The sequence below is a fragment of the Leguminivora glycinivorella genome, chromosome 21, assembly GCF_023078275.1.
Source record: "Leguminivora glycinivorella isolate SPB_JAAS2020 chromosome 21, LegGlyc_1.1, whole genome shotgun sequence".
Lineage (NCBI taxonomy): Eukaryota > Metazoa > Arthropoda > Insecta > Lepidoptera > Tortricidae > Leguminivora > Leguminivora glycinivorella.
Window position 1 is genome coordinate 8,282,879 of NC_062991.1, and position 19,157 is coordinate 8,302,035.

Here is a 19,157-nt window from a genome sequence, read left to right on the forward strand (position 1 = left end):
CTTGACTATGAGCTATTTACTGTGGTACTTATATTTTAGGGAATTCCTTTTTCATCTCAAAACCATTGTAACATTTGTAACCTAGGTTCCCTTGACTTGACTCCTAAACCCCGGGTCTTCTGGGTAGAGGGGAAAATCGGGCCCCGGCGCGGATTTTCGCTTGTTTTCACAATATTTCACCTTATTTATCTCAGATTGCTAATTAGGTTAGGAGATGTGTACTTAGAATTTAGTGAACCTCCTCCATATCAAAACTATGCATTATTTGGTTGCGTGGGCCCCTAGATTGAGACTTTTGGGCCTTGGCATATATTATATTCGGCTCTGTCGCTGACCTCTTCTCTGCAACATTTCACCATTGTTATCTCAGATTGCTAATAAAGCATTTAATTAGGTGAGAAGGCGTGTCGATAGTTACGTAATACGTGTTTGTTTACGAGCTGGCCTAGTTGTCCTACACCGAGGTTTCGGGTTCCTACAAGATGAGTATGATGAAACCTGCAGTCTTTACGATGATTACGAGACTTATATTGATTATGAGAATTCGCTCTAATTAAAACAAAAATGTTACCTTGATATTCCAAACGGTCTAGTCAATCAGTGTGAACTGTGAACTTTTCGTAATACTTGCGTATTTTACACCCTATGAATGTTATCAGCAATTTCACCTTATAACAAACCAACACCAAAAGCAACATCTAACTCACTTCTTACAGTTGCGGCTGGTCCATACAAGCCGATTCCCACCGGCTTGCCTAAAATTGATTACTAGTAAAGTACCTAATCTTAAGGTAGGTTTCTTTTTGCTCAGTGTTGCCTAACAGAAATTTTCACCAGCTGCCACTACTTCTTGTCCTATAGTAGTAGTTTTTTTTATACCACGTCAGTGGCAAACAGGTATACGGCCCGCCTGATGGATAGCGGTCACCGTAACCTATGGATGCCTGCAACTCATGGGGTGTCACATGCGCGTTGCCGACCCATTAGAAACTTTTGTGTTTTGCGTAAGATGTTGACGCCGTGACTGTGACGTCCGCCAACAGATATAATGTCGGGAATACATACAATACAATAAAATAGTTCACAGCAAATATTCTTTGTTGCACACCCTAATATAGAAAATTAAGAAGAGGGAAAACAACAGGCTGTCTTATCGCTAAAAGCGATCTCCTCCAGTCAACTCCCACGATATACCTTTATTGGGCTTTACCGTGATTTGTAATTGTAAACCAGCTTTGAAATATTTTTATCAAGCTACTTGGTAGAACCAAGGTAGAAGCAAGGCCAAAGGTCGCAGGTTCGAGTCCTGCCGGAGGTGTGAATTTTTCCATTTTTCCTTTAATTTAAAAATATGTAATATCGCTCGCAGACGTTTCGGCATGATAGAAAACAAATCTACTCGGTAGAAACCTAGGGTTTGGGTTTCTTACGAGATAAACAATTAAACATATGAATCATCCGATGAGATTGGTACTCATCGATGTTCACGATGCATTTGCATTACGAAACTCCGGTGTGATTAGTCGTGACGTGATTAGTTTAGTCTAGGTCTATTTTAAAACCGGCTTGTATTGTATGTACCTATGCTTATTTAGCATTTCACTGCCCAAATAATTGTAAAATACCTTTAATTTCTTTATTAATATAGATATCAGCGTTTAATAAATCTATACTTATATTCTTCGCTCTGTATATATCCTTTTGAGGTTTCAAATAAGAAGTGAATCGAATAATGCATGTTCGATAGAGCTTCTTTAGAAGGATATCCAACCCTTAACCCATTTTACGCTATGGTTTATATTTAACCCTTCAAGTGACTCGGGAGTTTACGGCGGTTTTACGATCCGCCATCACGGTGCGCCGGCGCATTGACGTCATGCGCATACGATTTACATGTCAAAGTAAACTCGGTGCATTACATGTAATAATAGGGTTAGAAATATGCCATTTAACATTAATTAATACAGAAGCATTATTAATAAATACAGATACAGATGCTACAAGAATCTCTATAAGCAAATGGTAATTGTGATATTGATAACATTAAATTATTTCTAGTTTCCGCCCATGAGATATATGCGTTGAATGTTTATTTGATAAATAATAATAAATATTGAACATTACGATGATTGTTAAAAATGTAGGTTCTTTCCCGGGTTTCAAACTCGGTCGGTAAATCGTTTTGCGGAGTGAGCTTGTTAAAATCCCACAAAAATCCTAATCTAGATTGGAAACTTTTGATAAACTGTACCTAAAACGAAAGATCCTTTATACAGTTTAAGTATATAAAAGTTTTTACAGCTGTAAAATATTACCTTCGCTAAGTTTTTCCCGGGAGTCGCTAACTTTTTAAACTGCGTCCACTAAGCACTTATGTGACTTACGTTAAAAGTTTCTTAAAAAATTTATTTTTGAGTGTTTGCGGTTTAACACTTTACCTTAAGTGTATTGACTTGAATTCCCAGATATTAATTTGTTTTAGTGATTTAATATACTCATATTGCCGACATAGCGTAAGCCGCTAATGTTGGTTTCTCTTAGGCGCTCAGCAGTTAGAGCAAAAAGCGTAAGGCGTCATGCGTCTCTTGCGCTTAGGGTCCATGTGCTAAGTGCCTCTATAATCTGATCAGGGTACGTAGCCAAATGGCACAAACGCTTACACAAAGCTCACGAAACAAAACACTCGTAGATATATATCTCTATCGTAGATATATAGCTCGTGCGTATAGGCGCGACAGAGCCAGATTACCTTTCACGGCGTTTCGTTTTCGTTTCGCGTCGCAGAAATGCCATTCGGCTACGGCAGCTGATATTGACACCTAAACATCGAAATTATCGATAGATAGATATCATAGATATCTACGAGTGTTTCTTTTCGTGAGCGTTTCTGCATTCGGCTACGCACGCTGTTAGGTCTGTGGTACGAATCGACCGTAACTGACACATGTTAGTGGTTGTTTCAGAACTTTACTGGCAGTCAAGCTCTTACGCATTGACGTCATACTGCATTTTAGACTCACAATGTAGAAACAAAATGGCGTATGTGCCTTTTGGAGCCTTTGTAGATACGACTTTTCAGTGGAATACGGTAGTGTAGTTGTAACTGCGTTCTGCTTCTTGAAGTGGAGAGAGTTAAATTCTATTTTGTGGCTTATTTACTTCTTATTTACTAATACTTATTTAAAATAAATAATTATAAGGATGACTCGTATAACATAATTTATTTATTTATCGTATGGCATATAGAAGGTCCTAATTTATTAGTTGCAGATATTTTAACACATGATACTTTACATTAAAATAATTAACTTTAAATATAAATTAAGAAATCTTTTCATGTAACTTTTTTGATTTCATTTTCCTAACAAAAAAATTAATTATAATTTCGTCTAAAAAAAATCATCATGTGCATTATCACATGTCACAATAACACTGTCTGTCATGTCAACAATTGTTTGTTGTAAATGTCGTAAAGGTTCGGCGGGAAAACTGCACATGTCATTGAAGTGGCCAGTTACAGTTAAGTGGTACGTAAAAGAGGTACTAGAATCTGTTCAATGAGTTTTCATTTAATAATCACATAAACAGGGTGTTTTTACGTAGCAAATTTGTTTTTCCGTTTTCTCCAAAAAAACATCGTAAAAGCTATAATGTTTCACGGTTTAATATACTCCAGAGACCGAGTACTATCAGCTGTAAAAATATCTGCATCTAATAAATTAGGACCTTATATACACTCAACGTCACTGGATTACAATTATAAAATGGAGACTTAAATAAAATTAAATTAAATTTTAATAACATAATAAAAAAGGGTTTCTTGCTGTCACCAAACGTCAACATACACCAGAGATCAAAATCGTTTCTTTTTACACTGATATGTTTTGCCATTCACATAATTATCAGTGTCTGGTCTGTTTAAGAGGGGACTTGGTGAAGAATTAATAATGGTATTTAATATTAAAATTATTGCCATGTCTCTAGAATTTTTTTTCAAGAATAATCTTAGTAGTTAGCTAATCAGTATTTAGGTGTACGAGGACTAAATCACGTATAAGTTGTTATGAACTCGAAAGAACCTCGCGAGTTCCCGTGACCATGAACGCTGCAGTATTATCGAAGAATGTAAACAAAGCTTGTTTTTTGAGAGAGATAAGTATACAAAACTGACGATACTGTAGTTTACAAATTGCTTTAATACGTCTTGATCTTTACGTCCATCAAAGGAAATGTATAACTGATACAGACAAGGAACATGGACGTCCCGGTCAAAACAATTTGTATGAAAATAAATGGTCTTTGATCCTGAACATACCACAAAGTTTGTACCAGACTATCACCGCTGACCGTTCCATATGTATCTAAGTGAGTACAATAGTTTACTGAAACAAACCAAACGAGCTACTCACAAATCACAATCAGCACAGGCTTCGTCATAAAAGCAAATCACAAATAGAAAATCCGCAACAGGCTTCGTCAAAAAAAGACATCAAACTAAAATTTGTATAATAAAAAACATGCTAACACCATTAAAATTTAAATACCCAATATATACCCATTGAAAATTAGGTGAACACAACTTGCCTACTGTATAAGTGTAATTTGTTTTGTTACAAACGTAAGTATCACCTTCCATGCATCCAGCCAGAATTCAATCCAGCCTCCATACTGAAAAATTGCTTTGTACGCCGAGTTTAAAGAATATGTACATTATTTATTAAAGCACATGCATAGTACATAGGCCTTTGTTTAGTTACCAGCATAACCTAAACAAAGTAAATTTAATGCGCAATTTGGCGTTAAATTTACACATGTTTATAAAGCCGCGTTTATATTTGTCTGTTGTGTTGTGTCGTGACGCATCAGAACGGTATCGGTTTCAACCATTTAATATCGTTGCATTCACATTTATCTGATGCACTATGTTGTGACGGCTTGTGTTATGTCGCGTCACAAGCGATCCCGGTCCGCGTCAGACCGGGTGAGGTACGGGGGGCGGGGCAGCGACACGACACAGCTCCTTTGGCTAGTGTGAACGCGCCAGTCTTGTGTTGTTACGCGTCAGAGCTGCAAGTATGGATGGCGAACTGCTCGTTGAATACGTACGGCAATACGAAACCAATTATCGACGTTCTAAAATACTGATGAAATTTTTCAGGATCACTCTCAAGCTCTTTAACGAGACTATGAAACTCGCCTTTACTCTCTCTTTTTCTATTTAAGTACTGGATGAATCCAATACCTCCTTCTCTTTTTTAGGGTTCCGTAGTCAACTAGGAACCCTTATAGTTTCGCCATGTCTGTCTGTCTGTCTGTCCGTCCGTCCGTCCGTCCGTCCGCGGATAATCTCAGTAACCGTTAGCACTAGAAAGCTGAAATTTGGTACCAATATGTATATCAATCACGCCAACAAAGTGCAAAAATAAAAAATGGAAAAAATGTTTTATTAGGGTACCCCCCCCCCCTACATGTAAAGTGGGGGCTAATATTTTTTTTCATTCCAACCCCAACATGTGATATATCACATGTCGGTAACCCCAACATGTGATATATCACATGTTGGGGTTGGAATCATGTGATATATAATAATATATTGTTGGATAGGTATTTAAAAATGAATAAGGGTTTAGTAAGATCGTTTTTTGATAATATTCATTTTTTCGGAAATTATCGCTCCTAAAGGAAAAAAGTGCGCCCCCCCCCTCTAACTTTTGGACCATATGTTTAAAAAATATGAAAAAAATCACAAAAGTAGAACTTTATAAAGACTTTCTAGGAAAATTGTTTTGAACTTGATAGGTTCAGTAGTTTTTGAGAAAAATACGGAAAACTACGGAACCCTACAATGAGCGTGTCCCGACACGCTCTTGGCCGGTTTTTCTTTTGTAAGAAGCATAGCCAGCGCCAACAATTGCAATTCATCTTCAAAATCGGAATCTGAATCGGATGATTCTTGAAAAAACATTGTGAACGTGTGAGCTATCCGAGTGCTGAGAACGAACTGACAAAAAATTGCGTCAGAATGCGTCATAACACGTCATATTAATGTGAACAGTAGCCATCACGACAGAGAGCATCACAACACGACACGACAGACAAATGTGAACTTAGCTTTACAATGTCATTGTCCTATCGGAAGACTACATTTACGATCCGGTAACTGGCGTAATAAAATTACAGCATCACCTCTTTGGACACCGGCCAAGCAACAATGTATGCTTCGGACAATGATGGTAGAACTGGCTTTCTTAAATTTTAAATTAACTAACTATTTATGCATGTCGGATAGTAAATGTATAGAAAAACTGCTGAGGTTTACACAATCGAGTAACGTAGAAAACGTCGAAAACTCTTGGTAGAGATTTTCAATATATATTACCTTTTTTTTTTTTTTTTTTGCGTTGGAAAAATACTTTATGTATACCCACACACCTGGGGGAGGTTGTGCGGGTTATGTGGGACTCGGCAAGAGGCGCCGCTACCCACTAAAAAACCAACGGTATGCCTGCGCGCCGCCAATGGAGCGTGGCCACGGGAACTCTTGAGTACGCAACCGTGACCACGCCGGCGCCGCCCGCCCCTACCACTTGCAGCGGGCCCTTCTCTGTGAGGGCTAGAGAGGAACCTCTACCCCTGCCTCCTCAAACGGCATGTGGGCTACACGCGCGCCTCCTCTGTGCGGCCTTTGTAATGGACAGTGACGCCCCCGCACCACTGCCCAGACTTCACTAGGTGGGGGGGAGGAGGTGGGCATAAGCTCTTCTCCGGGCCCCTGTGCGCTTACGGCGGATAGGGTGCGAAGCTGGGTCTGCCTCCCTTTCCCTTTCCGCCGCCTCCTTCTGCGACATTACATCCTCGCAGAAGAAGAGGACCGCTTTCCACGACCTCTCGTTGGCGACCATAGCCTTAACCACGGCCGGCAGGGAGAGGTCGTCTCCCACCACTGCCACGAGGTCCCGGCGCTGCCCCGCCCAGGCAGGGCATTCCTCCAGAGTATGCTGCGCTGTGTCCTCGTCGCATCTGCACTGATGGCACTCGGCTGTCACCTCCCGTCTTGCGAACCGGTGCAGGTAGCTACCGAAGCAGCCATGACCCGTAAGCACCTGCACCAGCCGGAAGGTTAATAAGCCCCATTCTCTCTCCAGCCAGTCTTGTAAGACCGGCCGGATTGCCTCGACAGTCCTGTGTCCTTCCTCTCGTTCAGCCAGTTGTTCCTCCCATTGGAGGACTATGGACTGCTGGACGAGGAGCTTCTGTGCCTCTACTTCTCTGGGCGCAGGATGGTACTCCTGGAGCCGGAGGTCCCTACGCCACTCATACAGAGACGCTTGGGCCTCCGCCTTCAGGTTCCAAGGAGGCGTTCCCGCTAGTAAGCACGCCGCATCGTATGAGGTGGTGCGATACCCGCGTACGACGCTGATCGCCATCGCCCTCTGAGCCCTCTTCAGCAGGGCGACATTTCGGGCCGCCAGGTTCTCCGCCCAGATCGGTGCCCCGTACAAGGCCATCGATCGCACCACCCCCATATAAAGACGGCGGCTCGCAACCTCCGGCCCACCAATGTTGGGCATCAGTCGCTTCAGTGCGGCCGATGCTGCCATGAGTCGGGGGTCAGGCGGACAAAGTGCTCGCGGAAGTTCCAGCGGGAGTCAAGGACAAGTCCAAGATATTTCATGTTGGACTTGACCTCGATTCGAGTGCCACCAACAACGATGCTGGCTTCAGCAGGCGGCGCCTTCCGGGCTGTGTGGAAGCAGAGTGCCTCAGACTTGTGCAACGCCACCTCCAGACCCAGCATCGTTATGCGCCTCACCACCTGTGCTACTGTCACGGTGGCAAGGCGTGCTGCTTCCCGGTACGAGGTTCCCCGGGATGTGACCAGCGTGTCGTCTGCGTAGCAAGTCACATTTGATCCCGGTAGAAGCTCCCCCCGCAATATATATTACCTAGATTAACCTCAAAAGTAGGGGATAAAACAATGACCTGAAGTTGATACTTGCTCTCTGGTTGGTTGTTGGATGGACTTCAAATACTTTCCATAATATTATAGCTAACTTGCCTACTGTATAAGCACAAAAAAAAGCTATAAGTACTTTCCATTTGTCTCTGTTCCAAAAGAGTCACAAAATATCACAGGGCCCTTTCTCCATACATTTCACAACATCTATCCTTACAGAGTCTCATTTTCAGAACTACCTATCACCATATTATTTTTCTACTTACATAATACATACCTATTTTTATTCAACTATTAGCTAATAGCCGATACCTTTTTATGCTAACTTTACTAGCACTTGTCCAATACAAGAAATACAATAAAAAATGTTTTGTCTCGATCCGTGCTTCTCGGCGTGCACGTGAAGACAGCATTGGTCTCGAAAACACTCATTTCATGGTCCAATAAGTCCGTTAATATGGCGTAAGGGAGACTTGGTAAAAAAACGTACGGCATCGTAATAGACTTGATTGAGTGTACTCGTATTGTCTGGGCTAGGTATAATTTAATGTAATGTTACTTAAGAGGTTGGGTTGGTGTTTTTGATGTAAATAATATGTTTTTATTATAAAAAAACAGACACAATAGACAGACATTTGGTTATCAAAGATCTAGACTTTTAATATAGCGGCAAATAACTTCGATAGCGGGGTAATTTTGCAAAAAGCTAATATCGTCATAATACTTTGGGAACATTTTAACGCTAGCTACTCGTATCTACATTACCTACAATACTTACTAACAAATATTTTTATCTCTTGCTTGGCGCTTTTCTAGTTAAGTAGGTTAGGTGTGTACTGTAGGTTAAGTAAATAAGTAAGTATCTGCAACATTAACAATACTCTTTTTTTTTCGAAATATCTCGATGCCTCTCAAGACTATTTACTAAGGATATCCTTCTATCAAGGTAACATAAATTGAAGATATCTGTTCCTATAACTGTTTGTATCTGCTATTAATATTTCGATTCCAATTCTGTTGTATTTACGACCGACCGACACACCCTTTCGGTCGATCGCTCGGCGATCGGTGATAGATGACCGCGGAAATAGACGGATACATAAATAAGGCCTGTTGATGTGAGTATTGTGAGTTGTATCATTTAGTGTTTATGTTAAAGATGATTCATACGGTTTTGTGATAGTAATGTCTGTGGCTTGACTTGATGTAAGGCGGTTTGATAGTGAATATTTTTTGTATATCGTACCTGCACCTAGGACAAATTTACTTCTAAAAACAGTTTAAACTACTAACTTTATTGATGTATTATATTAGAGTCGCAAAATAAATTGGATCATATATCTAATTGCCCAGTTACTTATAGATTCAATCAACTCTCAAATTGTCCTTACACCCAGGCGGGTGCTGCCTCTGCGTGTATCCCATGCACATGGGCAAGTGCCCTTAGGCAGCGTTCCCACTTATGCGTCGCGTGTCTCGGGGCGCGCAAAGGGCGTCCGCGCCACGCCACCTGAGTGTAATTCAAAAAGCGTCTCCTCAGTACATTTTGTATAGGAAGGGGCGCGTCTTACGTCTTTCCTATACAAAATGTACTGAGGAGACGTTTTTTGAATTACACTTAAGCGGCGTGGCGCGGACGCCCCTTGCGCGCCCCGAGACACGCGACGCATAAGTGGGAACGCTGCCTTACGGGCTCCACGTGTTGGCTTTTGGGTTCAGCTCTGCGCACGCATCCCAAAGGTCCGGAATACCAAATGTTTTCTGTTATGAGAAACAAAGTTCATTGCTTTTAGTTGCGGTCCCGGGTTCGAATCCCGGTAAGGGCATTTATTTGTGTGATGAGTACAAATATTTGTTCCTGAGTCATGGATGTTTTCTATGTATATAAGTATTTGTATATTATATATCGTTGTGTGAGTACCTGCAACACAAGCCATCTCGAGCTTAACGTGGGACTCAGTCAATCTGTGTAAGAATGTCCTATAATATTTATTTATTATTATTTATTTAGTTTACTCGTTTCGTTATATATGATGGTTTATAATAATAGAGGTATAATACCTACATATGTAGACACAATCTTAAATAACAATGGGTCATTTATCTTTACTCGAGTTTACCATATCATATAACATGATTTTAATATTGTGAAAGCCAGGTGTTAAAGACTCCAAAATATCCAGCTGTTCCAGGTTAACGTAATAATTATTAATAGCCCGTTAAAGTGCATGTTAACACCGTGTATTATTGTTTACACGCCTTCCTTATGTTTCGGAGGATTTTCGTCAGACGGCTTAAATTACTTTGTAAAGAGCATTTTCAGTAATTTTTTTAGAAGAGATATTAAAATGTACAAAAGCAATGATACAGGTAATAGATTTATACTTCATATTATAAAAAAGATTCCGTCTTTTTGCAGGACTTTAAGTTTTCTTCATCTTCACTGTTCTATTCTTCTATGAACTCAGCCTACTGCGGTTATTTGTCTAGAACAAATTGGAGGCATATAGAATAGAATAGAATTTAATTTATTTCAGTTTAAAAACACAGTTATACAATGCCTACACAAAGAGAAGGAAAAAAGAAGACTTATTTAAAACTAACATGTACACTGTAGGAAATTACACTGAAAAAGGTGAACACAGCATAACGCCCGGTCCTACTGGAGCAGTACCCGACGCTGGTCTTCCGTGAACACCTGTAGGGAGCGTAGTTGCACACAGCTATGATGACTAACATATGAAACCCAAGGGCTCAACAGTTGAACGTCCGTCACCCGCTGCATTGACGCGGACGCTATATATATTCAGCCTACTTATAGCTACAATCACTATGTTTACCGCCCGCTGGTCTACGCTGAACTATGACTCCATCAGCATGATAACTAACATATGAAACCCAAGGGCTCAACAGTTGAACGTCCGTCACCCGCTGCATTGACGCGGACGCTATATATATTCAGCCTACTTATAGCTACAATCACTATGTTTACCGCCCGCTGGTCTACGCTGAACTATGACTCCATCAGCGTGATAACTAACATATGAAACCCAAGGGCTCAACAGTTGAACGTCCATCACCCGCTGCACTGACGCGGACGCTATATATATCCGGCCTACTTGTCATAGCGACTATGACTGTTTACCGTTCGCTGATCTGATGAACTATGATATTAACCCTAGATTATTTATAGGTTTCACTTGATTTTTGTTTTATATGCAGGATATGTAATGTAAACATCCCTTCTGCTTCGTATTAGCAAGTATACAGGGAATTAATGGCGGCTGATGAGGAGTGACGAGGCACACTAGGTCTCTGAATATTTCCCTCATTTGTAATTGTTTCTATACCACATACGCGGCGGGGTTTAACTGGCCAATATAAAGAAAACATTGCAAAACGGTCATGTGATGACAAGACCCTCAATCAGTATAAGTAATTATAATATAAGTAATTATAGTAAACGTACCCTTTTTTAACGTCGTAAAAATGCGTTCACGCATGCCACCTTTTTCGGGAGAACCAGAAAAGATGAAGGACTAATTAGTAGACTAACCAGTGGAGGATTACCGTCTAAAACTACAACAAACAACCTGTCCTGTGAAACATGTGTTTGAGAAAAAGTATCACTCTATATACCCATAACACCACTAGTTCAATCTTAGCCCTAGGGTAAACTTGATCGTAGGCATCACAGCTAATGTGAACTATTGTAGATATTCTGAGATGGACTGAACAAAATTACTACTAGAAGGTTGCTGAATCCGAATTGTTGATAATACTCCAACGGGGACCTTTGTAAATATATCAGTTTCAATACCATCCGTACAATAAAGTTAAATTCAGTACTCTAACCGTGAAAATGCGATAAACAGACAGAATAACATGCGTTTATAATTTTAGTTCGCCCGAATTAGCACATGTCAGCTCGATGCGTTTGTTTTATCTAGGTTACACGCCCAATGCTTTCATCATTATGCATCACAGATGATGTGAATGGCCCCTAGTGTAAATTTTAGATAAGCTGTGTTTCCAAAACGCTTTTCGAAATCCCATACAAAATGAGACTTACCGAAGCGTTTTCGTTACGTCAATTTTTCGAATGATATTCACACTAGGCTAGAGAGACTCGTATGATACCTACTCACCCTAGACTTAGGTAAACGTTGATTAAGAGTTGTGTGATTTTCGATATATAGAGCAAACAGGAGATATACTATGTTTACGAGCTTATTATCGTTACCTGTTTAGTTGCAAAGTGACTGAAGTGAGGACAAGTCACCCTCAATTATATTCGCCTACCGTTAGACGATAAAATGTTATGTGCGTAAACTGCAATGTACATACCAGACTAGTGTCCCTATAAAACATAATTAGATACACCGGTATTCATAAATTATTTACCATGTTTTCTTGAAACCATCTACTGAAGTTCGCCGGACTATATAGGCTCACTAGTTTGAATAAAAAAATGACAGCGCCGAGGCCGCCGAGTAACATACACAGAAGATTTTTTATTTCAATTTCAATTTATTTATTGTATACAATTAACACTAACGGTTAAACCTTACGTGCTAATTGACATTATATTTCTTAATATCTAACATGCATTAAACAATAACAAGTGCAGTGAAATGATTATTATAAATAGGTAAAGGTATTATTTTAAGCAGAATCTAAAATAACCTCATGTCATCTGTACACTCAGGTGGCGTACCATATACTGAATGAGACGGATATGGCTATTCTACTCGATCTTCAATCAGTATCGTGGTACCGCTTTTCTCTCCAACAACGCAATATTTTTATGAATTGGTGACCGTATCACTCATGCATTGTCGTAACGGAAAGCTGGTGCCTTAAGGACGTCACAAAAGTAGATGACGGGCGACGGGTTTCTACGATCTATGGTCCGGCGAACATGTAGCCAGTGATACCCATAACATTAAAGTTTCTAGAAGATTTTCACTTGCTTTGCTAACTGCCACTGGCAGAAAACCCGCTGTTTTGATGATGTGAAAAGTAATAAAAATATTATAACCGAGGATGTGGCTTTCCGGCGTACGATACCACCTGTGTCAATAATTTTCAATTACTGCGCACGAGTGTTTTAGACACTTCACGTTGACCTGTTTATATTATTTGCAGAGTGCGCGTATGTTATTAAATTGTAGGTACACGGTACTGGGTGACGTAAAGTACTCGTACTGTTTTGATTCTATTGCGTGCACTGAGGAGGTACCAGACAAACCAGCAAGCACAGCTTGCGTTTTCGTACGCGAGTCCATAGGGGTCCATCTTAGAACTCTAGACGACTTCAAGTATGGACTCCGCGCGAGAGAGCCATTTGTGTTAAATGTAAGGTACCGGCCACATCAGAGGTACCGGCCACATCAGAGCGTAATTCAAAAAGCGTCTCCTCAGTACATTTTGTATAGGAAGGACGTAAGACGCGCCCCAGGTGGCGTGGCGGCGGCGTGGCGCGCGCCGCGCCGCTTGGCGGCGCGCCTTACGTCCTTCCTATACAAAATGTACTGAGGAGACGCTTTTTGAATTACACTCAGGTGGCGTGGCGCGGACGTCCGTTGCGCGCCCCGAGACACGCGACGCTTAGATGTGGCCGGTCACTTATTTGGCCCTGGCTGTTACAAATGTTACAATGTGCATAATATTCGATGCTGATTGGGTACAGTTGTGACAATACAAGCCCCCAATACATAGTCGTATTGTGGGGTTGTCATAGGCAACACATTGATGGCATACATTGATATGAGTTACGCTAATTAGTAGCGCGACCTTGGAACAGTCGTGTAAGATGTAGGTCAGTTATTATAATTAATAATTAGGGATGTCACGAATGTCGCATGTGTCACATTCGCGAATGCGAATGCGAATATTCAGAATGCGAATGTGCGAATGCGAATGCGAATATCGCTGAATTTCATAAAAAACCAAAATAAAAACCAAGCAATCACCAACAACCCGCTAGGTAAAAAATTTAAAATGCTTACTATTGGTCAAAATGCCGAGTACGAACTTCACGCCGTACGAATTTGACCTATCGGCGCATGCGCGAGTCGACAGTCGACAAGTAGCAATTGGAGCGGCCGGCGCGGGCGAGGAACAAGCTGCGACTTGCACACATTCGCATTCGCAAAACATTCGCATCGTTTGAAGCGAATGCGAATGTCAATGCAAATGTTTAAAAGAATGCGAATCATTCGCATATGCGAATGCGAATGCAAATATTCGTAACATCCCTAATTATAATACCTATAGGAACTGTTTGTTTGCTTTTGTAATTTGTTTGTTTGCCTTTCTTTTTTAAGGTAAGTAGTTAGGTTTGCTGCATAAAAATGGATGTAGAGATGTGATAGTAGCCTATTCCTTTTCTGAAATATAAGTGTATTTTAGGTGCCGTAAAGTGATTTTTGAAATCATGCATCACCAACCTACTAGCATTACAGAGAGAATGGACTTGTATGTTGCGAGTATACTTCGTTCGTACTTGTCCAAACATTTTAAAATTTTAAAATTTACCTCTAGGGGACATATACAAAATATAGCTACCTATATTTCTCGATCACACGAGTTTTCTTGACTTTTCCAATCCTTAGAAGTTTTGTAAGTCATCCCACCCGAGTAGGACACGACACGACCCCGTTGCGATTCCTGTAGCTTTCGACTTTTGCGGTTCGTTAATTTTAATAATTTCGTAGAATTCTCGGCGTTCGACTTTTTTTGGCAAGTGACATTGGCGAAATGGCAACACGTTCATTTGACAAATGTTTTGTAATTATTTTATCTTTGCGAAAGTATTGTTGTTTTGAACTTTTATACGGGATATCCAGTATTATTTACCGAAGCTGACATATCGAATTACATATTTCTCTTTTGATATCAAATTTTTACAGCCATATTTTTTACAATTTCTCTTCTTTTATACGGTTCCGTATCAGAAAGGTACAAAAGGAATGGATGCGACTCGACTGTCGGTCCATTAAGCAGCTTGCATTGCAAAATGTCTCGAGAACTACTAATTTCATACGAGCCTATTTTGTTCCCAAACATTGGACAAAGCAAAGGGGAGACTTTCTTCCGCCACTCTTTACGGAATTCTTAAAAGTGCAGACGGAAGCTATTAAAAAAAAGTGTCTATAAGTAGTCAAAGCACAACTTTCGCTCATTCAATAGAAGTTCGCGTAAAATTATCTCGCGATCAAATATCACGCGGAAACCAACACTCAAACAATTGTCACTGCCAAAATGAGCACAACGTCGACATTACATTTCTGCTCTGCTCCAAATATCCGATAGAAATATCGACACGTTGTCATCGCTTATCGTTCCGATCGTTACGCTCTCTCCACACTCCCTGCCAATTAGCTCGATGGTAACATTGGTAACGCTTCGGGTGAAAAAAGTCTTAAAATGTTTTGGACCCCTTACTATCGTACGACCATTTTCATTGAGCGTTGTACCGCGGCCGCCGTCAAATATATCGGAGCGGACAAGATGCTCACAATATCTGTACACGCCTGTATTGTTAAAGCACTCTACGTCTTCAGATATTTATGAGCATTTTATATGCTTAGATATTATTTGATGGCGACTTTGTAAGTATGGGTTTGAGACAAATACCGGCTATTTACTACGTTCTTTTATAACATAACTTTCATTTTTGACCAATCAAAAGTGTTTTTGTATGAGTTTTCTAAAGAGCTATGCAAATATGCTTAATTGCTGGGTTCAGACATGTAATTTTGTGTATACAATACCGAATTTATAGGATTACTCGTATGGGAAATACTTTACTTTCGACACTTTAATTACAAGTTTCAAAATCGTAACAGAGCTCTCGATTGTGTTCGCTCGGTTGATGTACACTTATGATGCATTTTTCACGGAAAGATTGCAATGGTCATATATTAAAATGGGGTTTTTTAACTTTATCTGGGTCAATAAGCCCAAAAGTGACAGGCAGGATAACTTTTCTTCTTGTTCAGACTACCCGGTTTTTATATCTGAAGAACTGGTAGAGAATGCCTCATGGCATTAAGTTTGCCTTTTGTACATTAAGTTGTTCTTTTGTGCAATAAGCCAATAAAGTTTTAAATAAATAAATAAATGAAGCTTACAGCAGCGGCTGGTCCATACAAGCTGATTCCCACCGGCTTGCTTAAAATTGATTACTAGTAAAATACCTAATGTTGAAGGTAGGTTTCTTTTTGCTTTGGTGTTGCCTGGCAGAAATTTTCACCAGCCGCCACTGGAAGCTTAAGAAATATAATTGTAAGTAAAAGTATATAAAGTTTACGGTTATAGAGGTATATAGATAGATCGAACGTAGGTAATGAAAGTTATTTTGAAGTACCCACGACACTTAAGGAAACTAGATACCGCTGGCATCATTCCTAAGAATTCAAATTTTCCGGTCAAGGAAAACACGAAAATTCTCACGTTCTCCAGGGAAATGTAACACAGTGTGAATTAGATAATCCCATGAAAACCGAGAATTTTGGCTACGACTCCACCGTTCCGGGAACCTTGGCTGTCAACGGCGACTCACGGCTGTATTCGAATAATGTTTATAAGATTAACAGCGATACGTGTCATGAAATGTCACTGAGAATAGTATCAAAATGAAATCATACAAGTGTTGTACGAATGCGGCGGTGAGCTCGCGTTCGTTGCCAAGCGACGGCGCTACTATGCTGACAGGAAAAAGGGAGTCGTTGATCTTTTAAAAACTTTTATATTAATTCGTTAGCCTGGGTTGTTTATTTCTTTTCGTGGTATTAGCTTTTTTAAGACACGTAGGTTAAGGTAGACCGTAAAAGTTTGATGGACGAGTCTAGACGCACGTTGCCTAGCAACGGTATTATGCAGGAAAAATGAGTCGTTGCTCTTTTCAAAACATTATGGACATTAGTCGCGAATGGGTTATTATTATTGATAGGTTCGGGCTTGTTTTAACTGTTAAGGTTAACAAAGGTTTTTCTTCTATACAGGGTGTAAACCTAATACGGGCGAACCTCTTAACCGTGGTGAGTATAGGACATAAAAAATGGAATTAGATAACTTTTACTTAAAATTGAAATATTTTTTTATCCATACAAAATAATTCGGCCCGCAACGTAATGCAAACACACTCGCGTTAAACGCTCGTTGACAGTTGTCATTGATTGTCATCGCAACCACGTTTACAGTACATTGCTGCTAAGAATTTTTCAAAAATTCATTATGGGGTGAAAATTAAGAGTAACTCAAAAACACCTCTTAATTAATGATAACAATATTGAATTATATGCCTAGTTTAATTTATCGCCCTTATTAGGTTTATGCGCTGTATCTACATATTATACAATGTTTTATCGTTTATATTAATATTTTCTTTTGTTATTCTCAGGTAATTTTACGAGTATTCGCAGTATTTGTAACGAAGAGGATATCGGTAAGAAGGAATAATGAATCTTACACGTGTTCGCTAACGTTATGATAAGGTCATACCTTAGCATTTATAATAAGGTCGTGCACGCAGCTACTATTATGTCTATTGTCTGTATATCTTAAGCTTTCTATTTAGCCCAATGGTTGACTGGTAGAGAATGCCTCAAGGCGTTAAGTCCGCCATTTGTACTCTTTTTTTGTAAATTTGTGCTTTATGTTAAATAAATATATAAATAAATATTATAGGACATTCTTACACAGATTGACTGAGGCCACGGTAAGCTCAAGAAGGCTTGTGTTGTGGGTACTCATACAACGATATATATAATATATAAATACTTATATACATAGAAAACATCCATGACTCAGGAACAAATATCTGTGCTCATCACACAAATAAATGCCCTTACCGGGATTCGAACCCGGGACCGCGGCGTAGCAGGCAGGTTCACTACCGACTGCGCCAGACCGGTCGTCATATGTTAGACGTTAGACGATAGATATCTTATGTAAGGTACAGCGGGGAAAATGTCGACTGAGGGACAAATGTAACTGGTCCATTTTTTCCATGTTTTACAATGTTTGCATTATTAAATAGAGTGTCCACCGGTTATATATGGTAGGCGTGTTCAGTGGATACATGTAGAACTCAACATCATAGTGTAATAATGGAAAAAATGGATCAGTTACAGATCCGTGTCGAGATTTATCCCGCTGTACTTAGTTATTACTTAAACTTATCCAATGGTAATTAAATTCAGTAAGAACATATTCTGTAAAAATAATCTGTTAGTTTAATTTCAACATGAGAATTTGCAGCATGTAAATAGGATGCAAATCGCGAAATATATCACAAAGTCTGTTCAGGAAGAGCTACTTTTTATTATTATTTGTTAACTCTTTCTGTACCTATGACACGTGAGGCGTGTCATTTTAATATGACAAAATATGTCCGCCGCCACAGCGCCCACAGCGTAAATTTTTCGAAAATGGAACACGCAACGAATCGGTATATAACACACACAGGCAGCTTATAGCTAATACACGTCAATTTCCTGCGCTTGTGTTTTGTTCAGTCAAGAAATATTTATCGATTTTTTTTTTGAAAGAGCAGGAGCTTATCTGGGATCATCCACATATTACGTCACACCAAATTTCAGGTTTTTGGACCCCTCCCCCCCCCCCCCCTATGTCACGCTTTTTTGTATCCCATTAACAGGGATTGTCACATTTAGTATGACCCCCCCCCCCCTTACACTGTGACGTAATATATGGATGACGCCTCTGCTCTTTTAGCATATTTCGGTGTTTCACGCTCTATTAGCCAGTGTTACTCTTACAGGATACTCAGAGAATATGAGAATACAAAACTTTCATTTTTAATAGGTAGAAGTTATTCATTCGGATTCCCGTGCAGCGCGGCTTAGCGGAATCCATTTTCTCCATGCTGCAAGACGCTGGCGTCATTTTAAATTTTAACGAGATTAAGAATCTGCCTTTTCTTGGTGTAGGGTTACCACAGTAACATTGTAAGTATAGTAATGAGTTAACTGTAAAACGAAAAATAAATAAATAAATCCACAAACGCAAAATATTATGTCGAATTATTAAGCACTATTACGAGTAAAATGATGACAATTGACAAGTGACACCAATCATTAAAATGTTGCCTTTGTTCGTTGAAAGTGTTGAAACACGTTAATATAAAAATCAATTTTATCTGGCTATAAAAAGCTTTTAATATAAAGAG

The 19,157-nt window shown here is 39.7% G+C and overlaps 1 protein-coding gene across 1 annotated transcript in view; it reads left to right on the top strand.

The window, feature by feature from the left end:
- The window catches only part of LOC125237323 (dual specificity tyrosine-phosphorylation-regulated kinase 2), a 245,493-nt gene that overhangs the window by 186,917 nt on the left and 39,419 nt on the right, over nt 1–19,157 (top strand). The window lies entirely within an intron of this gene.